At 37.5% G+C, this 14,743-nt stretch overlaps 1 pseudogene; it reads left to right on the forward strand.

The window, feature by feature from the left end:
- The first annotated feature begins 1,872 nt into the window (after window positions 1-1,872).
- LOC132226545 (olfactory receptor 5T3-like) lies at window positions 1,873-10,531 on the forward strand (annotated as a pseudogene).
- Window positions 10,532-14,743: the final 4,212 nt, after the last annotated feature.

Raw genomic sequence — 14,743 nt, forward strand, 5'->3', positions numbered from 1 at the left:
AACTTTCTCACCTCTACCAATTTCACTGCTATATATATCCCTGATCCCACATTTTTATTTTTATTTATATAGTTAGTTTTTTAGGCAGTGTTACCCACATTCCAAGGAAATATAGCCTCTGATTCTGCTGTGTCATCAGTTCAAAATTTAAGACAAGGCTCTTTTTTTGGTCTTTCAGGCTTAATATAGATTAACTATTTGAAGCTGCCCATAGAGCTTTAGCCATAATGTCACCAACTCTTTCTCTTTTTTTAAATTCTTTTTTGTTTAAAGTATTACTTATCCCTCCTTTCCACCCGACCTCCCCCCCCCCCGCCCATTGACCTCTCCCTGGCCTCTCACAGCCCCCAGAACATTCCCTCACTCCCCCTAAGGTCTGTGTCCATGGTTATGCTTCTATGCAGCCATACAAGTCCTTTAGTTGATCTCTTAACACCCCCCTCCCTGAATTCCCTCCTCTGAGGTTTGACAGTCTGTTCCATGCTTCTCTGCCTCTGGATCAATTTTTGTTCATCAGTTTCCTTGATCACAAGTTGCAAGACTTGTTGAATACTTTGCTTACAGTCTGGATGTAGCACCTTCTACCAGCAACTGGGACTATGTCACCTTTCTATCAGGGCCTCCCTACTTCAAGAATAAATTTTGTACTGGACTTATTCTTCCATATGATCTATCTCACTCTATGCAACCAGGATCATCTTGACAAATTCCACCAACACACTATATCAGTATGCTATTACATAAGGAAATCAAAGGCAGAAACAAGTTGTGAAATCTATGAAATGCTCCAAAATAAGCATCAAACACTGACAATTAAAGTAAGGCAACAGAGTGTTTGGGTTTCAACAAATTACTACCACATGGGATTACACTATTGTAAGAATTTTTTCATTTCTCACCTCATTTATTTTTTCCTTGTTCTAATCAGCTTATAACTTAGATCCCTTAACTTTGGCTGTTAGAATCTCTTCTAAAAAGCAATAGGTTATTATTGAATTCATAAAGAAAACAATACATTCTGTTTGCTTGCTTACTTATATATATGTACTCATATAAATGTGTGTGTGTGTGTCTCTGTGTGTGTAGTTTTGATGGTCCTGATTCTTTTGTCGTTATTAATTATATATATAGGCAGGGCTGACATGAAACATCCTGAGAAAATTGTGGGAGAAAAAATCTCTAAAAAATTAAACTTTAAAAAGTTTCATTTTCTAAGAATGATTAGAACATGTTGTCATTGGTAAAATATTCCAATAACGCTAATATAATATTTTATACCTAATTTTCATACACATGAACAAATTTTTAAGAGAAAGTAAAACACATTGGATAAGAATGTTTTTTTTTCTTTTAAATATGTTTTTATTGATTTCAGAGAAGAAGGGAGAGAGAGAGAGAGAGAGAGAGAGAGAGAGAGAGAGAGAGAGAGTAACATCAATGATGAGAGAGAATATTGATCAGCTGTCTCTTGCACAGCCCTCACTGGAGATTAAGCCCACAACCCAGACGAGTGCCCTGACTGGGAATCTAACTGTGACGTCCTGGTTCATGGGTCAATGTTCAACCACTAAGCGTACACCAGCTGGGCAAATATATTTTTCTTGTACAGATGTGTTTATTCACTTAGGTGAATCACTTAATATTAAATGGCTAGTGATTTACAAGGCAGATACTAAGTATAACTTTCTTTGTCCTGGATCACATATATGTTCAGAATTCAGTAAAACTTCGTATCTAACTTATTGGTCCATTATATTAAATACAGTATTTCTTAAGCCAGCAGAGGTGATTTTTAAAAGAAGTAATCCTGTACTCACTAAAGCATAGTTTTTTGTTTGCATTTTCAGTTGTGGAAGAAGTTAACAATGAGAAATGAAAAACCAAACATCTGTGAAAGAGTTCGTTCTTCTGGGATTAACAGATGACCCACAGTTAAATGCTTTAATTTTTGTATTTCTGTTTTTCACATATATACTGAGTATAACTGGAAACATGACAATTATCACCCTTACTTTGATAGATTCACACCTCAAAACCCCCATGTATTTTTTCCTTAGGAATTTCTCTTTCCTAGAAATCTTATTTACCACAGTTTCTATTCCTAGATTCTTGGTCAGCATTGGGACAGGGGATATGACCATTTCTTATAATTCTTGCATGGCCCAGGTATTTTTTCTCATTCTCCTTGGTTCAACAGAATTTTTCCTTTTGACTGCTATGTCCTATGATCGGTATGTGGCTATCTGTAAGCCACTGCACTACACGGTAATAATGAATAGCAGAATCTGCAACCTGCTTGTAATTAGTTCTTGGCTGGCTGGATTTCTCATTATCTTCCCACCTGTGATCATGGGACTTCAACTGGATTTCTGTGACTCCAACATCATTGACCACTTCGCCTGTGACTCTTCTCCTATGCTATTGATCTCCTGCACAGACACAGCATTCCTAGAGCTCCTGGCCTTTTTTCTGGCGGTATTCACGCTCATGGTAACCTTAACATTAGTGATTCTTTCCTATGTATTCATCCTTAAAATGATCCTCAGAATCCCCTCTGCTGAGCAAAGGAAGAAGGCCTTTTCCACTTGTTCCTCACACATGATTGTTGTCTCTATTTCTTATGGCAGTTGCATTTTCATGTATGTCAAAACTTCAGCAAAAGAAGGAGTGGCCTTCACCAAGGGTATAGCAGTGCTCAATACCTCTGTTGCCCCAATGCTAAATCCATTTATTTACTCCTTAAGAAATGAGCAGGTAAAGCAGTCCTTTAAGAACTTGGTCAAAAAATGTTTCTCAAATAAATTTTCATCATAAATTTATGGTCTGAACTTTATTTAAATGAAACGGTATGCCTAACATAATATTAATATTGTTATATTTCTCCATCCACTGCTATACTTCCATTTCCTTCAAGTTTTAATCTCTATTTATACCATTTTGACCTCACTTGGCTCAACTATCTTTTAAAAATCTACCTGCCCTGAAATTTTTCTGTGCATGATTAAATTGTTGTTGCATAGATGAGAATGACATTTTTTTAAAATGCCAGAATTTAGTTTACAAGTCATTGAAGATCTTTTCCTTTGGACACCAATCAAAAGCTAAATAAAGTTATCACCAAGGTATTCTAAAAATATATTTCTCCCAGTAGATATGCACAGGGTATTAAAATAAGGTTTTCTGGAGATGAAGTCTCTTAAATCTAATGTCCTTATATTTGCCCTCATCTCTCCTATGGTTTTCACATTATTAATGTTTATCTATGCTAATTGGGACATAGATGTAATATCTTCATTGTCAATTCCATCCTTTACTATTATAACGTATCTTGTTTAATGATTTTTTGGAGCAAATTTCAAAGTTACTACAAGTATGGTATTGATATTCATGTAGGACCCCACTACTCTTACCATAAACATCTCTGATAAACTATATTGATGATTGCTTCATAGCCCATTACTTTCTTTAAATTTGTTGATGCTGAGCCTGAAGCTCATCTGAGGTTCCCTTGGGAACAACCTGGACTGTCTTTAGGTTTCCTAAGACCCAATAGCCTCTCTGTTGACTTTTTTGGCAATTAAAACCTATGCTTTCTATCTCCCAGGCAGTTCTTGCATTTTCTGGTCTGCCAAGGATCCCCTAAAATGTGTATCAGTGTTTGAATGGTTTCATTATTTTTAAAATATATATATATATATATATATATATATATATGTGTGTGTGTGTGTGTGTGTGTGTGTGTATGTATATATATATATGTAAAATTCAGATTTTTTTGTGAACATTGAGGGTGTGGATTTAAATGTTTGCTTTGTTTAAACCTTGACATACATCTTTTCTATAAGAAGTTCTTAATTATAGCTTTATACATTTAAGAATAAACTTTATTCAATATTCATCCATTTGCCTCATTTCCATCTTCTTTCACAAATAATGCATGCACATATAAGATCATTTAATTTACCATCAAGACACTATTTTTTGTTGTCTATAGGACACTCTTCCTTAATATTCTTTTATATTAAATATTTTATTTTAGTTTTTAAATTTACTTTATTGTTAATAAGTATTACAGATGTCCTCCCCCCCCCTTTTTTAATTATCAATGCTTGGATTCTCATTTATCACCATTAAAATGTAACTTCTACCCAACTGGTGAGGCTCAGTAATTGAACCTCAACCTATGAACCAAGAGGTCACGGTTTGATCCCAGTTCAGGATAAATTCCAGGGTTTAAGGCTCAGCCCCCCAGTGGAGGGTGTGAAGTAGGCAGCCCATCAATGATTCTTTCTCATCATTGATGTTTCTATCTCTCTCCCTCTCCCGTCCTCTGTGAAATCAGTAAATATATATATATATTATGACTTCTTCTAACAAGTGCCTAATGAAACAGGGTTACCCTTAATCAAACACAGGTAAAAATTAATAAAGTGTTGGAGAGTATTAATGTCTAAAGCATCCATATAATATTTAAATTTTTGTGTGTTAGCAAAAACATTTGTTACATTTGCTTGTAAAAAGTGTTTTGCTCAATTTGATGGTAACTTCAGTGAGAACTGAGAAGTATGATGGACTCTCTTATTAGGCAGCATAGACATGAATTCTCCTGCTATTCCAGAATCGAGTGGGATTTTTTTTCTCTCTTTCTTTGCGTGACAAGGCTTTTCATTTTTGCAGTTGTTACTTTGGAGAGTCTACATAAATCCAAATACTTGCTTGCATTCATTGATGGAGACATTATTCAAGCAATCCAGTGCTCAATAAAGTCCAGGTCCTTCAATGTATATGGGCAGAGAGAAATACGGTGCTAGTAAGTTTTAACAACTAATTATCAGAAAAGAATACACAGACATAATATAAATTTTACAAATATAAGTTACAAATAATAAAGTATACAATAAACTTCATTGTAAATTCTGTATACTCAATAGATTTTTACAGAATTATTTCATTGAATTTTACCAATTACATACTCAAAACTAACCAATCTTTGCAAATGAACCAGCTTGACAAATGCAGTTTAACTTAACACGATATAGTTGAATTTAGCACTCAAATGCACAATTGGAAAAGGACGTTTCAATACTTTCAATAACTTAAAAAAAAATTTGAAAAGAAAGCAGGTGAATACAGTTGGGCCTTGACTTATGAGTGCCCCGACTAATGAGTTTTTTGAGATATGAGCTGTCTCTCGGCTGATTTTTTGCTTTGAGTTGTGAGCTAAAATTCGGGTTACAAGCCAGCTTCAGATACCCCACCACTAGTTGGCGCAGCGAATGTCACAGTGAAGGCCACAACATCACTCCAGCATCACGTGTCTCACTCGTTCACTGCTGATTTGACATACGAGTAATTTGAGTTATGAGCTCCGTCATGGAACGAATTAAACTCTTAAGTCAAGGCCCCACTGTATATGGAAGACTTGAACAATGTTATGAACCAAATAGATCTAAATGAAATTTCTAGAATATTCCATCCAACATCAACAGAATACTGTACTCATTCTTTCTAGTATCACACAAAACATGAAAGGGAATAATAAAGATCAATGAAATAGAAACCAGAAAAACAAAATTAAAAATATCAATGAAACCAAACCTGGCTACTTCAGAATACCACAAAATTGATAAATTTTTCATTGTCTGATCACCATCCAAAGTAAAATCATCTTCCGTCACCATATGTTTGGTCCCCTTTACCCGTTATTAACCTCCTACCCCCTTCTCTTTGGTAACCACCATACTATTGTCTGTGCCCACGAGTTTCAGTTTTATGTCCCACATGTGAGTGAAATCATATGGTTCTTAACTTACTCTAACTGACTTATTTTGCTTTGTATAATGTTTTCAAGGTCCATACATGTTCTCTCAAATGGCAGTATGGGTAGCAGCACACCATGTTGACCTACACAGGTAAATATCTCTAAGAGATTGAGTATCTACCTCCCTAGGATTCCAAAATTCTCATTACCCAAAGTTCCCGTTTTGTTGAATCACACCGTTTCTGGTATCTTTATGTCAGGATTGACTAGTTCAGAACAATTGATCCATAAATGCAGATTTATGCCCGCAGAGCTAAAGAAATGTCTGGATTTTGAGAACAGTTCTAATATGGGTTGCATACACATTATTCAATCATTAATGGAATGGTGCCATAGGAGAGAGACCAAATGCTAACCTATCTACACATACTGCTTATGTAACCTTGGGCAAGTTACATACTCCTCAGTACCTCAATTTCATCATTTGCAAATGAGGTTCTTAACTGGGCCTTCTGAAAGAATTTTGGGGCACAGGTTAAAGGCTATTTAGATCTTTGGTATAATATAAATAATAATGAATGTAACAATGATAATAAAACTCATTACATTTTCTTATAAAATTTATTACTGTTATTCTTGCTGTTGTAATGTTTCTTCCAATATATTTCCTTTCTCTATCACATCTTCCAAAACTACAGTTTGATAAACTGAAAAGACTTAATTATTATTTTTGAAAGCTGAGCTCGATAGAGGCTATCATGTAATAACTTTCTAAAATAATTATTTAATCTTACAAAGAATCCTCTTTTTTCATTATTTATATGAATTATTATATTTAAAGATTCAAAATGGAATTTTTACCATACAACATTGTGTATTAAAAAGGTCTAGCAGGAGAAACCAAGATGGCGGCATAAGTAAACACCTAAAATTGCTGCCTCGCACAACCACTTCAAAAATACAACTAAAAGACAAAATGGCCATCATCCAGAACCATAGGAAGGCTGGCTGAGTGGAAATTCTACAACTAGAAAGAAAGAGAAAAGCACACTGAGACTCAGAGGAGCTGCGGAAGTGAAGTGCAGAGGTACGGAGGCACACTTGGAAAGGGCTGGAAACTGAGGACGTGGTTGTCTTTTTCAATTGGGAGCGAGTCTCAAGCTCCCGAATGCTCTGAACTCCAGTTCCGGGCGAGTCTCTGGAGACCCAGACTCATATGGGGAGAAACTGGACTGTCTGGCATCGGTTGGAACTCGAGGGTGGCTTTCTCTCAGAGGTACTTGAAGCTATTACTGCAGGACACTGAGACACCGGGCCTCTTAGGGTAGGACTGAGGAGCAGCCATAGCTGTTTGCTCTGCCCTGTTGATTCCCTGAGACCCCGCCCCACCCAAGCTGTGCGCAGAGGCTTTTGCATATAAATGGCCTGGCCCTTTGCAATAAAAATTACCTAACAAACTTCAGCTGGGTCAGAGAGGCCCAGAACATCCAAAGAAGGCCCAAGCCCCACAGCAGCTTGCATTGCTTCAGAGCTGCACCTCATCTGGCAACTCCAAACTCCAAAAAAGAGGAATTGCAGATCTATCAGTAGCTCCTGCTGGGTAGCCTCAGGCAGAGGCTAAATTAGCACCTCCTTAGAGATCCAAGAGCCAGTGTACCCAGTGGTCAGAGTGGGACCATCCAGATTACAACTCCTCAGATCCATAAGGACACACTCAGGGGGCAGACTCAGTGAGCACCAAAACCCCACTGAAGCAAGTCTTGCCCCATAAGGGTGTCTCCAGCACAGAAATTCTCCCACCATAGACACAGCTGATTCTCACAGCCAATTGGCCTGGAGGTCAATTCCTCCCAGTGATACCTACAACAATCAAGGCTTACCTACAACAAGACTGTGCACAAAGCCCACAAAGGGGTGCACCAAGATTGTCCACCTCAGGTAATTGGGGAGGCTGAGCCACTGGACCCTATAATACACCTAGCACACAAAGCCACTCTGTCAACACAGGGAAGCAGCCAAAATGCAGAGACAAAGAAACAGGTCACAAATGACAGAAATGAAGGAAAGCAAACTACTGGATATAGAGTTCAAAACCACGGTTATAAGGTTTTTCAAGATTTTTCTAGAAACCGCCAATAAATTTACTGAGACCTTCAAGGATATGAAAAAGGACCAACTAGAAATTAAACATACTGAAATAAAGAATATTATAAAGAGATCCAACAGCAGACTAGAGGATCATAAGAATCAAGTCAAAGATTTGAAATACGAAGAGACAAAAAACATCCAACCAGAAAAGCAAAATGAAAAAAGAATCCAAAAATATGAAGATAGTGTAAGGAGCCTCTGGGACAACTTCAAGCATTCCAACATCCGAATTATGGGGGTGCCAGAAGAAGAGAGAGAGCAAGATATTGAAAACCTATTTGAAGAAATAATGACAGGAAACTTCCCCTACCTGGTGAAAGAAATAGATTTACAAGTCCAGGAAGTGCAGAGAACCCCAATCAAAAGGAATCCAAAGAGGACCACACGAAGACACATCATAATTAAAATGCCAAGAGCAAAAGACAAAGAGAGACTCTTAAAAGCGGCAAGAGAAAAACAGTTAGTTACCTACAAGGGAGTACCCATACGACTGTCAGCTAATTTCTCAACAGAAACTATGCAGGCCACAAGGGAGTGGCAAGAAATATTCAAAGTGAATAGCAAGAACCTACAACCAAGATTACTTTACCCAGCAAAGCTATCATTCAGAATTGAACGTCAGATAAAGAGCTTCACAGATAAGAAAAAGCTAAAGGAGTTCATCACCACCAAACAAGTATTATATGAAATTCTGAAAGGTATCCTTTAAGAAGAGGAAGAAGAAGAAAAAGGTAAAGATACAAATTATGAACAACAAAGTGACAACAAATACATATCTATCAATAAGTGAATCTAAAAATCAAGTGAATAAATAATCTGATGAACAGAATAAACTCGTGAATATAATAGAATCAGGGGCATAGAAAGGGAATGGACTGACAATTCTTGGAGGAAAAGGGGTGTGGGGGTGCGGGAAGAGACTGGACAAAAATCGTACACCTATGGATGAGGACAGTGGCAGGGGGAGGGCAGAGGGTGGGGTGGGAACTGGGTAGAGGGGAGCTATGGCGGGAAAAAGAGGAACAACTGTAATAATCTGAACAATAAAGATTTAATTTTTTTTAAAAAAAAGGTCTGGCATTGTGTTGTGCAAATTTTAGTCAAAAAGGAGCAAATAGAATCACTTTAGGCTAAAGGTAAATGGAAAGGAATTTCAATGAATTGCTCACAAGTATTGTATTTTCTGCTTAATTTTTACTATTAACAGAAACCAAGACATATTTAGAAAATGATTGTACTCTGACTCAATAATAAATTTCCCACTGGCAAAATTAGCAAGTAGATTTTTATGACTATTAAGTTTTCAAAAATACTATGTGTTTCAATAACTTGTTTAAAATTCCCAAGTGAATTATGTCTACAATAAAATAAACTAAGTATTTATTATTATTATTACCCATTTTTATGACCTTAAAAAACAACTTTCTCTGTGTTAAGAAGCAATCAAAAATATATAACAGGGAATTATTAAAGCTGTAATTAAAATCTAAGCTTTTTAAATAATAAATAGCAAATTAATTGCTGATATGACTTTGCAATATTAATAGATACCTATGCTGTCCCTCTTTGTTACAACATGTTTCATTGTTTTCTGTGCAGAATAAGAACACTACAAATGTATTTGAAATCATATCAGGAGTTGACATCTATGATTATTTTTACCTACAGACCTAAGATTTCAGAGTTTACCCATTCCAAATAAGACATCAATTAGAGAATTCATTCTTCTGTGACTTAGGGATGACACAGAGTTACAAGCTGTGACTTGATTCTTCTTTCTGCTGTTCACCTACTTATTGAGTATAACTGGAAACTTGACCATCTTCATGTTAACACGGTCAAATGCTGGTTTGAAGAATCCCATGTATTTCTTCCTCAGGAATTTCTATGTCTTAGACATTTCATTCAAAACAGTCTTTATTCCCAGTTTTTTGGTCAGCATCATTATGTGAGATACAACCATTTCCTATAACTTTTGTGTGACACAAGCATTTATTTTTATCTTTGTGGGTTCTACAGAGTTTTTTCTTCTGTCCTATGATCACTATGTGGCGATTTGCAAAACTCTACATTATACACTTTTCATGAGTAACAAAGTCTGCAACCAACATATGGTAGTCAACTCCTGGCTGGCTGGTTTCCTCATCATCTGTCCCTCTGTGATTATGGGACTCCATTTGGGTTTCTGTGACTTGAGAGTTATTGACCACTTCACCTGTGGCTCTTCTGTGCTGCTGACACTTGCACAAAGTTTCTATATCCTAGGGCATTTTTCTTAACAGTATTGACCCTCATGGTAAGGTTGGCCTTGTGATTCTGTTACACACTCCTTCTTCCAACAATTCTGAAGATCCCCTTTGCCCAGCAAAGGAAAAGGCCTTTTCCACTTGTGGCTCCCATATGATTGTGGTTTCCATTTCTTATGGGAGCTGCATGTTCATATATGTAAAAGTATCTGCAAAAGACTTTGTGACTTTGAGCAAGAGGGTAGCAGTACTTAATCCTTCTGTTGCTCCCATGCTGAATCTTTGTATTTATACCTTAAGAAACCAGCAAGTGAAACAGGCCCTTAATGATTTCCCCAAAAAGATGTTGTTGACAAACAAACACTACCCGTTATAAAATCTGTAGCTGAAACACAAATAAACCACACATAAATGCAGACCACTGTTCTAGGTGGTAGGCATACACAGGGAATAAAGCATGCACAAGTTTCAGCCATTGTGAGAAAACATACATTAAACAGTCAACATAGGCCGAAACTTGTTTGGCTCAGTGGATAGAGCATCGGCCTGTGGACTGAAAGGTCCCAGGTTCGATTCCAGTCAAGGGCATGTATCTTGGTTGCGGGCACATTCCCAGTGGGAGATGTGCAGGAGGCAGCTAATCGATGTTTCTCTCTCATTGATGTTTCTAACTCTCTATCTCTCTCCCTTCCTCACTGTAAAAAATCAATAAAATATATTTTTTTTTAAAAAAAGAGTCAACATAATACAAAATAAATTACCTAGTACTTTAGTGGTGGCAAATGCTATGGGGGGAAAAACTGAAATACTTTAAGAAAATAGGGGTAGAATTCAAATTATGTTTGGTGGTCAATGTCATTTTATAGCTTTTTTCTATTTTATTTTTCTATATTCAAGTGTATTTTTCTATATTCTTTACCTTTTTTCTTTTCCCAAGTTCATATAGCCACCTATTTCACACATGTAAAACATGAACTCATTATGAGGTATGCCTTTAAATAAGTATTGATGTTTACTTTCAAAAGACAAATACTAAGCTCTAGATAAACTATTTAAGTCCTACATCAAAATAAATGACCAGAAATAAAATGCACAACAAACCAGAGTTAGGGATGGAATGAAGACTTAGAAAACTATGCTTTATGATCATGTCTAGCAATGGGTTTGGTGTCCTCCCTACTCTTATTTCCTTCTTCTATTGAATCTACTATTCGGAATCTATATGGGGATAAAATAGTTGATAAATAGTTATCTCCTGATATGAAAATGGGTTATGTGGAGCTGTGAGGTTACTTTCCCACCACCTCTATCCACCAAAAATATGTATCTATATTTTTTGGATCACACACCTCCTATTAAACAGTAAACTGTAATTACAGTAGGCTTCCACTGTTGGGAACGCTGATCTCAAGTGAGTGCTATAAACAGGATTATTAGAAATGGCTGTTTTTATACTACATGCAGTGACTCTTTTTTTAATATATCACATTACAACGAAATAGAAAGAAGTGGGAAATCATAAAAACTCAGTCATTGAAAATCAATGCAAAATATTTACACACCTATATAACTAGGGGCCTGGTGCACGAAATTCGTGCACTGTGTGTGTGTGTGTGTGTGTGTGTGTGTGTGTGTGTGTGTGTGTCCCTCAGCCCAACCTGCCCCCTCTCACATACTGGGAGCCCTCAGGCATTGACACCCATCACCCTCCAATCGCAGGATCGGCCCCTTGCCCAGGCCTGACGCCTCTGACAGAGGCGTCAGGCCTGGGCAGGGGACCCTCATTTCCCCCCATCACTGGTTCTGCCCCCAGCCCAGGCCTGATGCCTCGGCCAGAGGCGTAGACCCCCATCACCCTCCGATCGCCTGATCGGCCCCTTGCCCAGGCCTGACGCCTCCGCCAGAGGTGTCAGGCTTGGACAGGGGACCCCCATCTCCCTCTGATCGCTTGCTCCACCCCCCGCCCAAGCCTGACGCCTCTGACCCAGGCTTCAGGCCTGGGCAAGGGGACCATCATATCCCCCCAATCCCCGGCTCCGCCCCCCGCCCAGGCCTGATGCCTCGGCCAGAGGAGTTGACCCTCATCACCCTCCGATCACCAATCACCGGATCGGCCCCTTGACCAGGCCTGAGGCCTCCGGCAGAGGTGTCAGGCCTGGGCAGGGGACCCCCAGCTCCCCGCGGTTGCAGGCTCCGCCCCTGCCCAGGCCTAACGCCTCTGGCCTAGGCGTCCGGCCCGGGCAGCGGTGACCCGCAGCTGCAGTGGCCCCGCGATCGTGGGCTCCGCTTTAGGCCCAGGCAAGGGACCCCTACCTCCCGGGACTGCCAGCTTCGACCGTGTCCAGCTCCCATCGCTGGCTCCACCCCTACTTCCTGCTATCACTGGCCAGGGCGGCAAAGGCACCTGATTCTCTGATCATGGCTGGGGGGCAGGGCAAAGGCGGCCCCAGGGCCGCCTTTGCCCTGCCCCCCAGCTCTTAGCTCCCCCCTGGGTTTCCGATCACTGTCAGTGGCAGGGGGCTTCTTCCTGCTTTCCCTTTTGCCTCCCTGCATTGTGCCTACATATGCAAATTAACCGCCATTTTGTTGGCAGTTAACTGCCAATCTTAGTTGGCAGTTAATTTGCATATAGCCCTGATTAGCCAATGAAAAGGGTATCGTCGTACACCAATTACCATTTTTCTCTTTTATTAGATAGGATATGCATATATAAGGATCAGAGAACACATTTTATTGGTACTCAGATAAGGGAGTTCAAAGATCACTTCCCTTTGCTGTTTTCAAATAATCACCCTATGTAGTTCACTCTACTTAATTAGTAGGATTGAAAATATGGAAATTAAAGGTGAGATTCAGAACCCTAGTAACTGAAAAATAGAAATCCAACATGTGAAAATTCAAAGAAAATACACATAATATGAAAATTAATAAAAATAAAGAAAATAGTTAGACTAATGCAAAGCCTAATTACTAAAAATAAAAAATCTTTGCAATTATAATATTATAAAAATGTGAGCAAACATAAATATTATAAAGTTATAATATTTCAAATACTGAGCAAATGGTAAATTTGTATAATTATATGGTAGTAATGTAATTATTATAGTACTATGTTCAATTATATAAAAACATTGTTATTTTTAACTTTTTAGGATGTTAATATTACTTAGAAATATTACTTAGTATACTTAGAAAATATTCCTAAGGCAACAGATAATCTAAATGCATATTTTAACTATTGAAGAACATACTAAAAATAAAGTTTTAAGAGCTATGCCTTCAAAACTTTCCAAAGATTTTATTGTATTAGATGTATATATTTTAGATACATAAACCATTTTTTTAAACTATGTGTGTGTGGGGAAGGGGTGATTCCACAAACTGCAGTTTAGTAATGTGTATCAGAGTTCACATACCAGAACACACAGTGAAAGGAACTGAAAACCTTCATAAATTGAATGACTAGGTTCTGCACTTTATACATATTTTATAAATTTTTGACACCAAAAGACAGAGTCTATATTCCTTTTTATTTTAGTGTGAGCATTTTATTTTATTTTTATTGTTTAAAATATTACAAATAGTAGTACATTTGTCTCCCTTTTTTTTCCATTTGACCTTCCCCCAGCATCCCCTACCCCCGGCACATGCCCTCACGCCCCTCCCAGTGTCTTGTGTCCATTGGTTATGCGTATAACGCATGCATACAAGTCCTTCAGCTGATCTCTTACTTCCCCCACCAACCATCCCCAGCTGTAATTTGACAGTCTGTTTAATGCTTTTCTGCCACTGTATCTGTTTTTGTTCATCAGTTTATAATGTTTTTATTATTCATGAATGAGTGAGATCATGTAGTATTTTTCTTTAACTGACTGACTTATTTCACTTAGCATGATGCTCTCCAGGTCCATCCATGCTGTTGCAAATGGTAAGAATTCCTTATTTTTTATAGCAGCTTAGTATTCCATTATGTAGATGTACCACAGTTTTTTAAAAAATATGGAAAACTAAATGAAACTATCAGAGAAGCATCATATATGTGTAGTGTCGGGGGAAGAGGGAGGTTAGGTAAGAATAAATTTAAGAAAGATATTATATAAAGTGTGGCAGTGGATTATGCATTAATATTTTCAATGTTTTACTCAAGACATTTAATTAAATTTAATTTTAGCTCTTTCTTCTGGCTTTGAGACTTTCTGTATCAGAGTTTAGTATCAGTATGAAACTAGACCACATCCAATTTCACTATAGTCCAGTTACATCTAAATGAAATATAAGTAGGTATTTTCCTTTTTCATAATTTAAAATGATGCTTTCATTTATTTTAATATTCTACCTGTTGTGAACATTTAAAATGCTATCATTTTATCTGTCATCAAGACCTTCTCTAATGATATGGAATGGTGGGTTAGAAGATACATAGGAGTTTTTCTTTCTTATTTTTTACTGTAAATAATTTCTATTTTTATAACTAATATAATATACAATATTATATTAGTTTCAGGTCTACAACCCAGTGATTAGACATTACATAACTTATTAAGTGATCACCCTGATAAATCTAGTAGCCAACAGTTACTTCAATATT

The sequence above is a fragment of the Myotis daubentonii genome, chromosome 2, assembly GCF_963259705.1.
Source record: "Myotis daubentonii chromosome 2, mMyoDau2.1, whole genome shotgun sequence".
Lineage (NCBI taxonomy): Eukaryota > Metazoa > Chordata > Mammalia > Chiroptera > Vespertilionidae > Myotis > Myotis daubentonii.